The sequence below is a fragment of the Myodes glareolus genome, chromosome 16 (genome assembly GCF_982192425.1).
Source record: "Myodes glareolus chromosome 16, mMyoGla1.1, whole genome shotgun sequence".
Classification (NCBI taxonomy): Eukaryota; Metazoa; Chordata; class Mammalia; order Rodentia; family Cricetidae; genus Myodes; species Myodes glareolus.
Genome location: NC_142041.1, coordinates 33,544,062 through 33,558,908, shown reverse-complemented (window position 1 = coordinate 33,558,908; position 14,847 = coordinate 33,544,062). Strand labels below are relative to the sequence as shown.

The 14,847-nt window shown below is 45.3% G+C and overlaps 1 long non-coding RNA gene across 3 annotated transcripts; it reads right to left on the bottom strand.

Moving 5' to 3' along the window:
• LOC146891452 (uncharacterized) lies at positions 1 to 8,894 on the bottom strand. Of its 3 annotated transcripts, XR_015735113.1 has the most exons (5): positions 8,653 to 8,733; positions 8,132 to 8,227; positions 7,980 to 8,031; positions 2,185 to 2,998; positions 1 to 1,985 (listed from the first exon to the last, which is right to left on the bottom strand). It is a non-coding gene; the product is annotated as an uncharacterized LOC146891452 (long non-coding RNA). The 3 variants fall into 3 exon arrangements; XR_015735114.1 differs by having other exon boundaries at positions 7,980 to 8,227; positions 8,659 to 8,894; XR_015735112.1 differs by having other exon boundaries at positions 7,980 to 8,227.
• Positions 8,895 to 14,847: the final 5,953 nt, after the last annotated feature.

Below are 14,847 nucleotides of genomic sequence, written 5' to 3'. Positions count from 1 at the left end.
ATATAAATAAATAAATAAATAAATAGGCAACTACTAGTTTAAAAAAAAAAAAGAATCTGTATCAAACAAAACAAAACCCCAAGTTATGGAAGCCATTCTACCGGTCTGAGCTTCTACCCTAGATCCCAGCAGGAAAAAAAAATCACTCACACCAAATGACATCTATTCAAACTAAAACTTGGATCAAGCAAAGAGGTCCCTATCTTATTTACTTTTCTATTGGGAAGAGTCACCATGAACAAGGCAGCTTATAAAACATGTAAAAAATTAATTGGGGGCTTGCTTTTGGTTTCAGAGGGTGAGTCCATGTCCAGCACTACAGGGAGCATGGCACCATGATGTGGGATTCCCCTCTGTATGCTGTGAATATTATTGGTTAATAAAGAAACTGGCTTGGCCTGATAGGGTAGAACTGAGCTAGGTGGGAAAAACTAAACTGAATGCTGGGAGAAAGGAGGTGAAGTCAGAGAGAAGCCATGGAGCTGCCACCAGAGACAGACATGTTGAAACCTTGCCAGTAGGCCTTGAGCCTCATGGTAAAATATAAAATAATGGAGGTGGGTTAATTTTCGATGTAAGAACTAGCTAGCAATATGCTTAAGTAATTGGCCAAGCAGTGATTTAATTAATACAGTTTCTGTGTGGTTATTTCAGGAATCTGGGCGGCTGGGAAATGGACAAGAGGAGGGCGCTGGGAACACACTAATGGCCTCCCAACAACAGCACCAGGCAAGCAGGAATGGTGCTGGAGCAGTACCTGAGTGCTTACATCCGATCCACAAGTGCAAGGCAGTGGGGGTGGGAAACTGGGCCTGTCATAGGCTTTTAAAACCTCAAAGCCCACTCCCAGTGACACACCTCCTCCAACAAGGCCACCAATCCTTCTCATGACAGTTCCACCAACTAGGGACCAAACATTCAAATATATGAGCCTACGGGGGCCATTCTCGTTAAGACCACAGCAATCTCCAAACACCAGTTTTTCTTAAAGCAGGTTAATACTTGCCTACATGTGAATGACCATAGACTTGATTGCAGCACAGAAATAAAACAAAACGAAAGAGAGAGAGAGAGAGAGAGAGAGAAGTTTCTGGTTAGAGTCAGCATAGTAAGCTCGTGTCCTGAAACAGAATAGAAAGATGGGAAAATTAAGGCAACATGGGAAGGAAAGGACTCTTCACTCCAAAATAATTTCTTTCTTCCTGAGATTTAAGAAGTTCAGCATAAGTAACAGAATTTCCAGTAAAGTTTGCCCGCATATAGGCCATGTTCCTCTTATATAGAGTATTTCAAATAAGACTGTTCAAATATAGTCCGAAGAGACGGCTCGGCTCTTAAGAACACTTGCTGTGCTTGCAGAAGATCTGGTTTTCTTTCAAGCATCTACATGGTGCGGTACAACCACTTGGGAACTGTTTCCAAGGGATCTCAAGCCTGCCTCTGATCTCCATGGGCACCAGGCGTGCTTGTGGTACATACACATACATAGGAGAAACACACACATATAAATAAATAAATAAATCAAAAAAGGGAAGAATGTTCAAATAGCAAAATGAACCATCTTCTAGCCTTAAGAAAATATTGCCCAAGAATGGTCTTTCTCCGGCTGAAATTCTGCAACTGTCTAGGACTCTCACAAGTTCCATTTACACAGTAAAAGAGATGTCAAAACCTCCTTGTGTAGCCTCTTGTGATCCATGGTTTTATTTCTTCAGATTGTAACCCTACCCATGCAAGACACCTCAGAAATTGCCTATGAAAAATAAAAAAGGATGAGACTGAGGTGTAACTTCATAAGCCACCAAAATCACACCCATGACTACTGTAAAGAAACTTCAGTTGGAGCTGGAGAGGTGGCCTAGTAGTTAAGAGCACTGGCTGCACTTGCCAAGGATGTTTAGTTCCCAGAACCCGCAGGGCAGCTCACAAATGTCTGTAATTCCAGTTCCAGGGGATCTGACGTCCTCTTCTGGTCTCTGCAAGCACTGCATGGAAGTAGTGCATGAACACACACTCAGACGCACATGTACATATAAAATATCAATAAATAAATATTTTAAAACAAAAACAGCTGGAAGTATATATAATAAAAATAGGTATTATAAATAAAATAGTTAATATAGATAAATATGTATTATATTTATAATAAAATATAAATAAAATACTTGTGATTTTTTTCCTTACTTAAAAAAAGAACAGAGTTCGAGGCTGGCCTGGTCTACAGAGCGAGGTCCAGGACAGCCAGAGCTGTTACACAGAGAAATCCTGTCTCAAAAAAAAAAAAAGAACAAAAGATGTCTCAGTGTGATTCTTTAGGAATTCATACTCACATTTGAGTTGGACTATCAGTTCCCTAAGTCAGTCTCCCTCCCTCTGTCCCTCTGTCCCTCTGTCCCTCCCTCCTTACCTCTCATCCCTGTGCTTAAAACTGTTCAAGAGCCAGGCGGTGGTGGCACATGCCTTTAATCCCAGCACTCAGGAGGCAGAGGCAGATGGATCTCTGTGAGTTCAAAGCCAGCCTGGTCTACAAGAGCTAGTTCCAGGACAGGCTCCAAAGCTACAGAGAAAACCTGTCTCAAAAAAAAAAAGTTCAAAATCTCCAGGTTGGGGATACATGGAGCAGTCTCTAAACCCTGCCCCATGGCCTCTCACAATCTTATTTTGTAAATTGGAAGCGGTCTCAATTCATGAATCACAAATCAAGCCAATCAGATCTGTAACTAAACAAGCTATGGGCTTTGACATGGCTCCCTACCCCACCCCCAGTGCTAGAAGACCCAATCCAGGGCTTGGCGATGCCAGGCAAGGCTCTGTCACTGAACTGCATCATTACAGCCCATAATTTTGTCTTTTGAAGCACAAACCGTAAAGCGGGGTATTTTCCATTTGTCCCTTCAGATCCACCTCTGCTGTTTTCTGCTCTTCCTTGCTTACTGAGAGGTTGACTGGAGGATACTCAGCCGTCTGCCTTCCAGTTCTGGTCTGCTGATCAGTGGAGCTGGAAGGAGGTGTGAGGTCCACAGGGAGACGGCAAGGTGTTTACTACCCCCCATGCCCTCCCCCAGACTGCCTGGCAGGCCTCAGTGCATTTTACCACCTGAAAATTAAAAACTCCTGTCCAGCCTTCTCTCCCAGAACAACTTCTGCTGTTGTTTCTTCAGGCCTCCTGGGAGGACATCTTCATCCCAGGACACTGGTCCCAAGTGCCTCCTGGATTCCCATTTGTTACTTTAACCTCACTGGCCCCTCCATAAACAGTCCCTGCATCAAACTCCTCAGTAACATCCTAAGCACCTCCATTGATATCCCAGCGGAGGAGGGGCGTAGAGGGTCAGTGTGCTTTACAGAGAGACAGATGGAGCTTTCCGACCTGCTTTGTCAAAGGAAGTAAATGCTTAAGGTGATGCATGCCCTTAATCCCGGCACTCCAGAGGCAGGGGCAGGTGAAGGTCTGTGAGTTTGAGGCCAGCCTGGTTTACATAGTGAGCTCCAGGACAGGCAGCCAGAGCTACATAGTGAAACCCTATCTCAAAAACAAACAAAAACAAAAGCCTTTAGAGGCAGGTGTTTAAATTATCGCTTCATATTCTTCTGCTCTTAGATGTTTGGTTAACTTTCCTTGCTAACTGTTGTGGGGAGAAGGAGACTGTGAGAGAATCTCCATCAGTGAGAACAAAGAGTTTAGAAATCTCAGAGCTGGCGCGTTGGCTCAGCAGCTAGGAGTGCTTGCTGTCAAACAGATAACCTAAGTTTAGATCCCCAGGATCCACACTGTGGAAGTGTTAACTGGCATGGATAGAGTCTACGGGGCAGACGCTGAAATTTCAAGGCTCTTGTGCCACATCCCTTCCTTAATTATTCATTAGTATGAAGCTTGGTTGGGGGTTTGCCTCCATGTACGTCTGTCTGCGTGCCAGGTACCCACAGAGATCAGAAGAAGGTGATGGATCCCCTGGAACTTGTGCCACAGGTCACTGTGAGCAGCCCTATGGGTGCTAGGAATCGAACCAGAATCCCCTGGAAGAGCAGCCAGTTCTTTAACCAGAGAGCCATCTCCCCAGAGCCGTGCCTTTTATGAATCGTACAGAGGATTGTGGAAAGTTACAAGAAAAGGGAAAGTCTGTTAAGGAAGAGGCACAGAGGAGCCTAGAGGTGTACCAAGCCTCCCCAGGGGCCTGACTCCCAGAGGGCAAGGAAAGAGAGAAGGAACAGAGGACTGAAGCCCTTTATGGCTCATTAACGTAATAGTAATACCCACCTCTTCCAAGTTCATTAGCTAACCTTGGCTCTGGGCTACTGGTCTTTTGTTTCCTGCTTCCTTTGCCTTCTGCATGTCGGCCTCTAAAACCTTCATTTCCCTTTCTGACTCAGAAGGTCAAGAAAGTACAAGTGGTCCTCTGACCCCACCGTGGCAGTCTCTCTCTCTTTCTCTCTCTCTCTCTGTCTCTCTCTCTCTCTCTCTCTCACACACACACACACACACACACAAAATAAATAATGTAATTTTTAAAATTTATTATTTTAATTTTGTTTTGCATTTCGACCACAGTGAATAACATAATTTTTTAAAAGTTTTAAAGGAGGGGGAAGGGAAAAGGCCCTTAGCAATCCTCCCAGTTTCTCAACCCAGCCCCAGTCACAGTGTGATGTCCATGTGTCCCTGCTACAGGGGCATGACTAACTAACTTAGAGAACCATAAGTTAACGTGTTAATTATGATTACAGAAATTCTAACAATGAAGAGTTCATAGTGCACTAGGCAGAAAAACAGGGAGTGCAATGCATGACTGTTATAATCTCAGTTACGTTAAACCTGAACAAATACACATGAGGCAAAAAATTTTTTTCACCAAATGTATAGCGATTGCTACTAGGGAGTGAATTTAGGAGCAAAATTATTTTCTCTTTTTAAAAGAATACATATATATATATATATATATATATATATATATATACACACACACATACATACATACATATAGTGTGTGTGTGTGTCTGAGCGGGTGCTTGAGTATTACAGTGTGCATGTGGAAGCTTGGGGGAGCAGTCCTCTGCTCTCATGTGAATCCTGGGGATTGAACTTGGATCTTCAGGCCTGGCAGCAAGCTCCTTTACCCATGGAGTCATCCCACTGTCCCAAGACTCTTCCTTTTTAGGCAGAGCTTTATTTTGGAAGAGGACACTAGCTCTGCTCTGCTTCCTTTGCCAGGAACAGCCTGACATTGGCAACTCTCAGAAGAGGAATCAGCCTCCTCTGACACGGTGAGGCTTGGCTAGGGTGGCAGTCTTACCAAACTGTCAGGGTAAACTCTTTCTCCAGAAAGGGGTTAGGGAGAGCCCGGTGAGATGTGCATGCCTGTAGTCATAGCGCTCTGAGGGACTGGGAGTTCAAGAGTAATCTGGGTTATTTAGTCAGAAGTTGTCCAAAGAAAGGAAGGAAGAGAAGGTAGGGGAGAAAAGAGGGTAATGGAAAGATGAGAGGGAGGAAGCAAGGGAGGGGAGAGAAAGAAACAAAGAAGGAGTAGCCTAGCTTAATTATAAATGAGTAGAGATGTAAATTAGTACCCTCGTCCTTTCCACATAAATATAGCCATGCCTCTGGGCCGTCTGCAAGAGATGCAGTCTCCCCATCCCATCTGTTTACTACGTTCCTACCTGCCTCTCTTCTGAGTTGTGGGTAGAATTAAGAGGTCTACTTATCTATGGCTACTGGACATTGGAGGACCCACATCTTTTCTGGTTCTATGGAAAAGGTAGACAGGTTCCCCTGCTGGGAAAAACTAGACCTCTCCCTAGGGGCAGGGAAGGGACAGGGCTGGGGCAGGGTGGGGACAGGGGCAGGTGAAGCCTGTAGGGTGTTGGTGTGTCTGTATGTTTTATTTTGTTGAACTTATCCATGTCCCCGTTTTCTGTTTCCCTTTCTGATAATTACTTTCCTCCAGGGTTAGGCAGCTATGGCGTTTGATGAAAATGACTCCCAAAGGCTCGAATGTCTGACTGCTTGGTTCCCAGAAGTGGAACTGTTTGTGAAGGATTGGGAGGTGTGACTTTGTCGGAGGAGGTGTGTCCCTGGGGATGGGCTTTGATAATTCGGAACCCTAGCCATTCCTAGCCAGCTCTCCCTGCCTCCACCTTGTGGATCAGATGTGAGCTCTCAGTTACTGCTCAGCACCATGCCTGCCTGCCTGCCTGCCCATCCGTCCTCCCTACCCTGACAGCCATGGATTCGCCCTCTGTAACTGTAAGCCCCGTTAAACACCTTCTTCTATGAATTGCCTTGGTCATGTTGCCCCTTCATGGTAATAGAAAAGTAATTAAGACAGCAGCCTTCACCCAGCACAGGCTGCAGGGTGTGGCAAAAGTCTTCCTCTTGCCCTGGAACCTCCTGACCCAGCCACAGTCTTGTTATAAGCCTCAGCGATTGCCCTAGCTGTGTTCAGGGCCAGGAAAGAACAGCTTGCTCAGCTTCCAGTGTACACGCCCTGAATGTTCCTGTGTTCTGATGGGTCAGGCTGCCCCAAATCCTCCTACAGCTTCTCTCGTGCCCGGTACTGAGGATCAAGAAAATGAGGGGGAAAAAAAAATTCTTCAGCTTTGTGCTCTGCAGCCCTGTGCCTGGCCACAGGCCTGGGTCTAACCAAGAAAGGATCTCTGAGAAGATGTTACGGTTCTACCATAAAACATTCTCTACAGGCACGTGTGTTTAAATACCTGGCCGCGTGAGCGGGGATGCTTTAGAAGGATAAAGAATCTTAGGGACGTGCAGCCTAGTGAAGCAGAAGCGCGGCTGAGAGCAGGCCTTGAAGGTGGTGTTTACTTTCTGGTTCCAGCCCAAAGTCTCTACTTCCTGATCTTTCCCATTTGAACAGCTGTGCTGCAAAGCTCCCGACACCACAGGCTGCGCTCCGGCAGCTGCCATGTTCTTTCCCCACCACGATAGCTGAACTGCCTGTGCTGAACTATAATCCGAAATAAACTTCTCCTTCCCCAGGGAGCTTCTCTCAGGCTTTTCTCACTGCAGTGAGTATACAAGAGTGACGGGGACAACCTTTCCCACCTGAGCCCTCCTTATCCCTTCCCCAACCGTCATAGGCGGCTTGGCAGGAAGGACCACAGGCTTGGCCCTGTTTCCTGCCCTTGCTTCTTGCATGGCTGCTTAGCTCTCTGTGCCCTAGCGGCGGAATCAGTCATTGTTAGGTTCGGGCCAGGAGAGAGAGATGCTCAGAGCTTCTGTTTTTCCACTTCTGCCCTTCCTTCCTGCTTTCCCTGCCTGGTCTCCCTCAGAAACCGCTAAATCAGGCTAGGCCAGGCCGCCACCTCGGATCTCCTTAATGCTCAGCTGCCTGCTTAGCAGCTCTAGGGTGGAGCCTGAGGCTCTGTATTTTATCAAGTGTCTGACACTGCTATGACACCGGGGACCCAGACGTGAGTTCTGTGTCTCAGGGAAGACTATCAGAGCCCCTGGGGTCAGAACCAGTCACTCCAGCCTGCCATTCTCAAGCACCTGCTCCCACCTTTACTGTGTCTTGTCATAGCCCTGGCTGTGGCTGGGCTCACCTGAGTCTGCCCATGTTCTCTGCTAGTATTTGGGCCCTTGGAATAAGGACTCATTATGGCCTGAATCCCTGCCATGGTAGATGCTCAACAGCTTGCTGAATAAATCCGATAGCTCTTGAAGGCAATTCACAAAAGGTATAGGTGGTAAATCTCTAAGGCAGCGTTTACTAACCTGCTAATTAGGTCATGAATTCTGAGATTTGTTTGGGGGAAAGGGGTGAAAATTTTAAAATCATTTAAACTGTGAACTACTGGACAGAAATTGAATACCTAAAGAACTAATGAACTACTGGTTGTGGCCGGTGTCTAAGAGAGAGATCCAGTGCACGGCATCAGCCTGCTCTTGACCAGAGTGCATCTAGAGCAATCTGGTGGGTGAGGGCCCTGAGAGGGATACAGGAGCATTGCACGCTAGCACTCACCAAGCAGTGTGGTCTAGCCGAACCGGCAAGCTTCTGGTCCCACGAAGAATCCCTGTCTCAGAAAGAAGGCCTCAAGTACAGGGGAGATGGTTCAGCAGTTAAGAGCGCTTGTTGCTCTTTCAGAGGGCCCAGGTTTGATTCCTAACACCCACCTTTGGCTCACAACCATGAGTAAGGTCAGTTTCAGGGGATTCGGTGTCCTCTTCTGACCTCTACAGGCCCCAGTCAGGCCCCTGGAGCACATATGTCTGTGCAGGCAAAACAAAAACAAAAGCCCAAAAACAAACAAATAAACAAAACCCATGAAATTAAAAAAAAATCTTAAAAATTTTTAATTCATAAAAAATTTAAGTTAAAAAAGGCAGAAGCAAACAATAGAAGACACCCAATGTTGACTTCTGGCCTCCATATGCACCCTTACACACACACATACACACAAACACACATAAACACACATCTATATACACACAGAGACATACTCCCTACACACACACACCTACACACACACACATCTATACACACACACAGGCATACTCCCTACACACACACTCAACACACACACACACCTATACAAATTCTAATTGTTCTTAATGATAAAAACCCAGAGTCAGATATTAGGGGGTGAAAACTGAGAGATTAGAGAAGCAGGGAGGCCAGTCACTAGACCTTTTACCTCTACCTAATTCTCAGACTGAAGGGGTGATCCTGTTCTCAGACTGCACCTCAGACTGCATCCTCAAACTACCTCTGTCTCCACCACACCTCAGACTGCAGCTGAGCTCCTGTCTCTTCCCACCTTATATTCTTTTCTTCCTCAAGCCACATCCCTTCCTGTCTCCACCTCCCTCATGCGGGGATTAAAGGTGCTGGACTCCCAAGTACTGGGATTAAAGGTGTGAACCACCACCTCCTGACCTCTAGTGATTTAGCTCTGCACTCTGATCTTCAGGCAAGCTTTATTTGTTAAAACATAAACAAAATATCACTACACCTATACATACACAGGCATACCCCCATACATATCTACACACACATACCTATATGCACACACCTACACACACACACACACACACACACACACACAGGTCTATCCCCCTACACACACACACACACACACACACACACACACACACTCATACTCCCCAACACACAAACACAAGTACATGAGAACATAACAAAACTTTAGGACATTGCTTTAATTCACCTGTACTTAGTACCAAGAGAAATTTGTAGGCAATTTATTAAGGGAAAAAAGGGATAATGTGTGTGAATGAAAAATATGAGAATTAGAAGCCTCCCATTCCTGGCTATATAGTGAGAGAAATGGGCATGCAGGTCCAATAGAAGACACACAGGAGAGCATTTGTCACTAAGGCACTTGCAGGTGCTTGGAGATCTGGATGCAATGATGAATCCACAAGAAAGGGAACGGGGATAGCACGTGATATGTGTTGCCTGTTTATCTCATGATTTTCTTTATAAACGAGATAGCGCATGCTGGCGTCTAACTCATAATCCTCCTGCCTCAACCCCCAGGAGGCTGCAATTACAGGTATGAGTCACCATCTCTGCCAACCTCCCACTCTCCTACCACAGTAAGGATCAATGAACTAGATGCACCGACAACAAAAATGAATTCTTCAAGCTGGTGTCACATGGAGGAGAAAGAATTAGAAAGAGAAAGAGACCTCCAATATAATACTAATGATGAGGGTAAAAAAATACATGACCACAAAACAAGCTTTCGAGGAAACCATTCACACCTTTAATCCCAGCTCTTGGGAGGCAGAGGCAGAGGCAGAGGCAGAAAGATATCTGAGTTTGAAGCCAACCAGGTCTACATAGTGAGTTTCAGGCCAGACAGGGCTATACAGAAAAGAAAAGAAGAGGAAAGGAGGAGAGGAGAGAAGAGGAGAGAAGAGGAGAGGGGAGGGGAGGGGAGGAGAGGGGAGGGGAGGGGAGGAGAAGGGAGGGGAGGGGAGGGGAGGGGAGAGGAGGGGAGAGGAGGGGAGGGGAGAGGAGGGGAGGGGAGGGGAGAGGAGAGGAGAGGAGAGGAGAGGAGAGGAGAGGAGAGGAGAGGAGAGGAGAGGAGAGGAGAGGAGAGCAGAGCAGAGCAGAGGAGAGGAGAGGAGAGGAGAGGACTCACTAGCCAGCCATAGAGGAGGTTGCCTGTAGTTCCAGCACTTTGGAAGTAGGGGCAGAAGGATCAGGAATTCAAGGTCAGCTTCAAACTACATATTGAGCTCAAGGCAATCAGGGCTACATAACTCAGAAATAAAATGCAGAAACAGAAACCTCCCACAATAGAATGAGTTACAAATCATCATTCAACATTTCAATCTTTATGAATTAGTTATCACTGCCACCTTGTGGTAGTAACTTCAAATTGAGCCAGAACTCCAACAAAAAAGGAGGGGAGTGGAGAAAAATCATTTAAAAGAAAAAAAAAAGGTGATTTGTAGCTGGATGGTTTCTTAGTATAACCCTGGCTGTCCTGGAATTCACTCTGAAGACCAGGCTGGCCTCAAACTCAGAGTTTTACCTGACTATTCCTCCCAAGTGCTAGGATTAAAGGCACTGACCAGCTAGCTACCTTTGTCTTTTAAGACCTGGGAGGCCACTTTACCCTTTAAAAAGAAACAATCAAACAAAACAAATAAAATATAAACTATACAGCCAATAGTTCAGGTCAGTTGTACATTTTGAGACTACATCAGGAGGCTATTGTGCAAATGTCATAGTTTTTTTACAGATCGAGCACATGTTGTGCCCTCCAAGGCAACCAAGAAAGGCAATAAAGATGGACAAGGTGACTACAGTGTACTGCTTTCCATAATTAGAAGCAGTTTATTTTAATCAAACTAAAAAACATATCATGGAGCCAGGCATGGTGGCTCACACCTTTAATCCCAGCACTCAGGAGGCAGAGGCAAGTTGGTCTCTGAGTTCAAAGCCAGACTGGTCCATCAGAACAGACAGGAGGACCAATGGAACCGAATAGAAGACCCAGATATCAACCCACACATCTTTAAACACCTGATCTTTGATAAAGAAGCAAAAAATATCAAATGGAGAAAAGAAAGCATATTTAACAAGTGGTGCTGGTATAACTGGATATCAACATGTAGAAGAATGAAAATAGACCCATATCTATCACCATGCACAAAACTCAAGTCCAAATGGATCAAAGACCTCAACATAAAGCCAGCCACACTGAACCTCATAGAAGAGAAAGTGGGAAGTACACTTGAACGCATTGGCACAGGAGACCACTTCCTAAATATAACCCCAGCAGCACAGACACTGAGAGAAACAATTAATAAATGGGACCTCCTGAAACTGAGAAGCTTCTGTAAAGCAAAGGACACTGTCAACAAGACAAAATGACAGCCTACAGAATGGGAAAAGATCTTCACTAACCCCACATCAGACAGAGGTCTGATCTCCAAAATATACAAAGAACTCAAGAAATTGGACACCAAAAGATCACATAATCCAATAAAAATAAATGGAGTACAGACCTAAACAGAGAACTCTCAACAGAGAAATCTAAACTGGCTGAAAGACACTTGAGGAAATGTTCAACATCCTTAGTCATCAGAGAAATGCAAATCAAAATAACTCTGAGATTCCATCTTACACCTGGAAGAATGGCCACCAAGATCAAAAACACTGATGACAACTTATGTGGGGGAAAGGAAACACTTCTGCATTGCTGGTGGGAACACAAGCTGGTACAACTCCTTTGGATGTCAGTGTGTCGATTTCTCAGAAAATTAGGAAACAACCTTTTTCAAGACCCAGTAATACTACTTTTGGGTATATATTCAAAGGATGCTCTATCGTGCCACAAGGACATGTGCTCAACTATGTTCATAGCAACTTTGTTTGTCATAGCCAGAACCTGGGAAACAACCTAAATGCTCCTCAAACGAAGAATGGATAAGGAAAATGTGGTACATTTACACAATGGAGTACTACACAGTAGGGGAAAAAAAACAACAGCTTGAATTTTGCAGGAAAATAGATGGAGCTAGAAAACATTATTTTGAGTGAGGTAACCCAGACACAGAAAGACAATTATCACATGTACTCACTCATAGGTGGTTTTTAAACATAGAGCAAAGAAAGCTAAGCTACAAACCACAATCTCAGAGAACTTAGACAACAATGCGGACACTAAGAGAGACTTAATAGATCTAATCTACATGGGAAGTAGAAAGTAGAAAAAGACAAGATCTCCTGAATAAATTGGAAGCATGGGGACCTTGGGGGAGGATTGAAGGGGAGAGTGGAGAGGCAGGGAAGGGAGCAGAGAAAAATGTAGAGCTCAATAAATATCAATAAAAAATGTATTTAAAAAAAGCCAGCCTGGTCTACAAAGTGAATTCTAGGACAGCCAAGGCTACACAGAGAAACCCTGTCTCGAAAAACCACACACACACACACACACACAAACACACACACAAGCATATCTTGGTAAAGCATACACTAATAACATAGTAATTTACTTTTCTTTAATAGAGTTTATTTATTTCAAGACGAAATCAGTCTGTGTAACCAAGGGCGGCCCATAACTCACAATTCTCTTGCTTTACCTCTCCTGCTGGGATTATAGGCATTCAACTTCAAACTGGGCCACGTGCTCATTTATTGACATTGCCAAGCATCATATATTGTATATAATTGTATGAGGTGCAGTTTTATTGTATTTATTTAACGTGTGTTTGTGTGTGTGTGTGTGTGTGTGTATGTGTGTGTACACATGCCACAGCACTCACGTGGAAGTCAGAGGACAATGGGCAGGAGTCAGTTCCCTCCTTCCACCATGTAGGTCCCCAGGATTGAACTCAGGTTGCCAGGTCTAGCAGCAAGCCTTTGCCCACTGAGTCATCTTGCAGGCCCCGAGCCACCTCTATACAATTGGCACCGCATGGGCTTGTCTGTCAGCGTTCCCACAAACGTGAGATTGCACTGTGCTGTTACAATGGCCAGGCTATCTCTGCATGATAAGAGTTTTCCAGCTTGCTTCTGATCTTCCTTCCTTCCTTCCTTCCTTCCTTCCTTTCGTTTTTTATTTTTATTTATTTATTTTTTGAGAGAGAAAGGGTTTCTTTGTGTCAACCCCGCTATTCTGAAACTTGCCCTGTAGACCAGGCTGACCTTGAACTCATAGAGATCCTACAGCCTCTGCCTCCTGAGTACTGGGATTAAAGCAGGCACCACCACCACCAGGCTTCCTTATAATCTTATAGATCTTGACTGAATATATTGCCTGTGGCCTGCCCACTGTTGAACCATCACTCTGCAGCACGCGGCTGCCTTTAATTTTAAGGGGTCTTATTTATTTGCTTCATTTTTCTCAGTCCTTGGGATGGAGCCAGGGGCCTTGCATGTGCCAGGTAAATGCTCTACCGCTGACCTATGTCCCCAGCATTAATTTGATGATTTTTTTTGACAAGTTTATGAACCTTTGTAATCAATGTTCTAAGCAAAAAGTATGGCACACAGGGCCTGGTGGCTCACGCCTTTAATTCCAGCACTTGGGAGGCAGATCTCCGTGAATCTGAAGTCAACCCGGTCTACACAATGAATGAGGCCAGGACTACCCTGTAAGAATGTGTTGTCTTGAAAACTACCCATAAAAGTATAAATATCTATAGGAGATATATATATATATATTAAAATCAAACATCTGAGGGAACCCTTTCCTGGTATGAGGACTTTAATCCAGGTACCTAGTTAGGGTATTGTGCTCCCACTCCATTGAAATATTTTATAATGTATCTATTTAAGAAGCCTCTACAGTAATAGGTTCTCAAATGACTTTTCAAAAGTCCTTTGCTAGTTTTCTCTCTCCATGTTCCCCCTCTGTCCTGCCTCCCCATCCCCCACCACATTTAATCCTTCGTGTTCCATTTCTCCCTCTTCATTTCTCTACAACACTCTATTTCCCCATCTGTGAAAGATCTCCTCCCCCGATGGTCGGCGTACAGAGAATACGAGCCTTTGGAATGTTCAGTCCCGAGATGTCTGCATCACAGCCCTCCCCTCAGACTCAAGGACCTATGGGGAAGAAAGGCCAGAAAGATCATAAGAGCTGGAAGTGGTGGCGGACTCTGAGGAAAGAGCGTTGTCCAGACACACAGTGCAGGTGCACATGAATCTCCGAAAACTGTGACAAAGTGTCCAAGATCTGAGCAGGCTCATGCCAGACAACAATCCCAGCATGGAAGAAGAGAGGTGAGCATGAAGTCCCATGCCTGTCCAACGAGCTATCGACAGTCATTTGATTGCTGCTGAGAGACAGAAGGGCTGATATGAGGTGGTGCTTCTGGGGCTTCTCTGAGAAGAACCTGTCCTCACCAATCAGGTCCACAAATCTGGGTCTGAGATAGCCACCGTGAAGAGACCCTGTCAGTGTGCCAGAAGCTTGACTACAGCACTTCTATTGCCCCATTAATCCAGTCTAGCAGCAGTTGAAACCCCCTCCCCCTTTGAAAAAAGAGAAACCAACACGCAAGGTCACATGGCCGGTAAGACACAGCCGTACACCGAAAGACAGGCTCCTGCTCTTTCATGTTCCCAGCCTGGCTTCGTGGAAATTCCAGAAGGAAGAACTTGCAGCTGTCGGACAAGTTAAAAGGAAGGGATGCTGATCAGGGTTCCGGGACCCCTTCCGGCAGCGGGAAAGGACGCAGAGAGCCAGCGACCACACCCTGCCCACACCCACCGCAGAGAGCCAGAGAGCGGCAGCAGGATCTTTGGCTAGCTTTCAGGCTGGGCAGGAGGCAATCGCCAGGGATGGGCTCACCAGTTCTGACACCTCACCCGTCAACTCTCCAGAATAGTAAATATTTATCAAGTG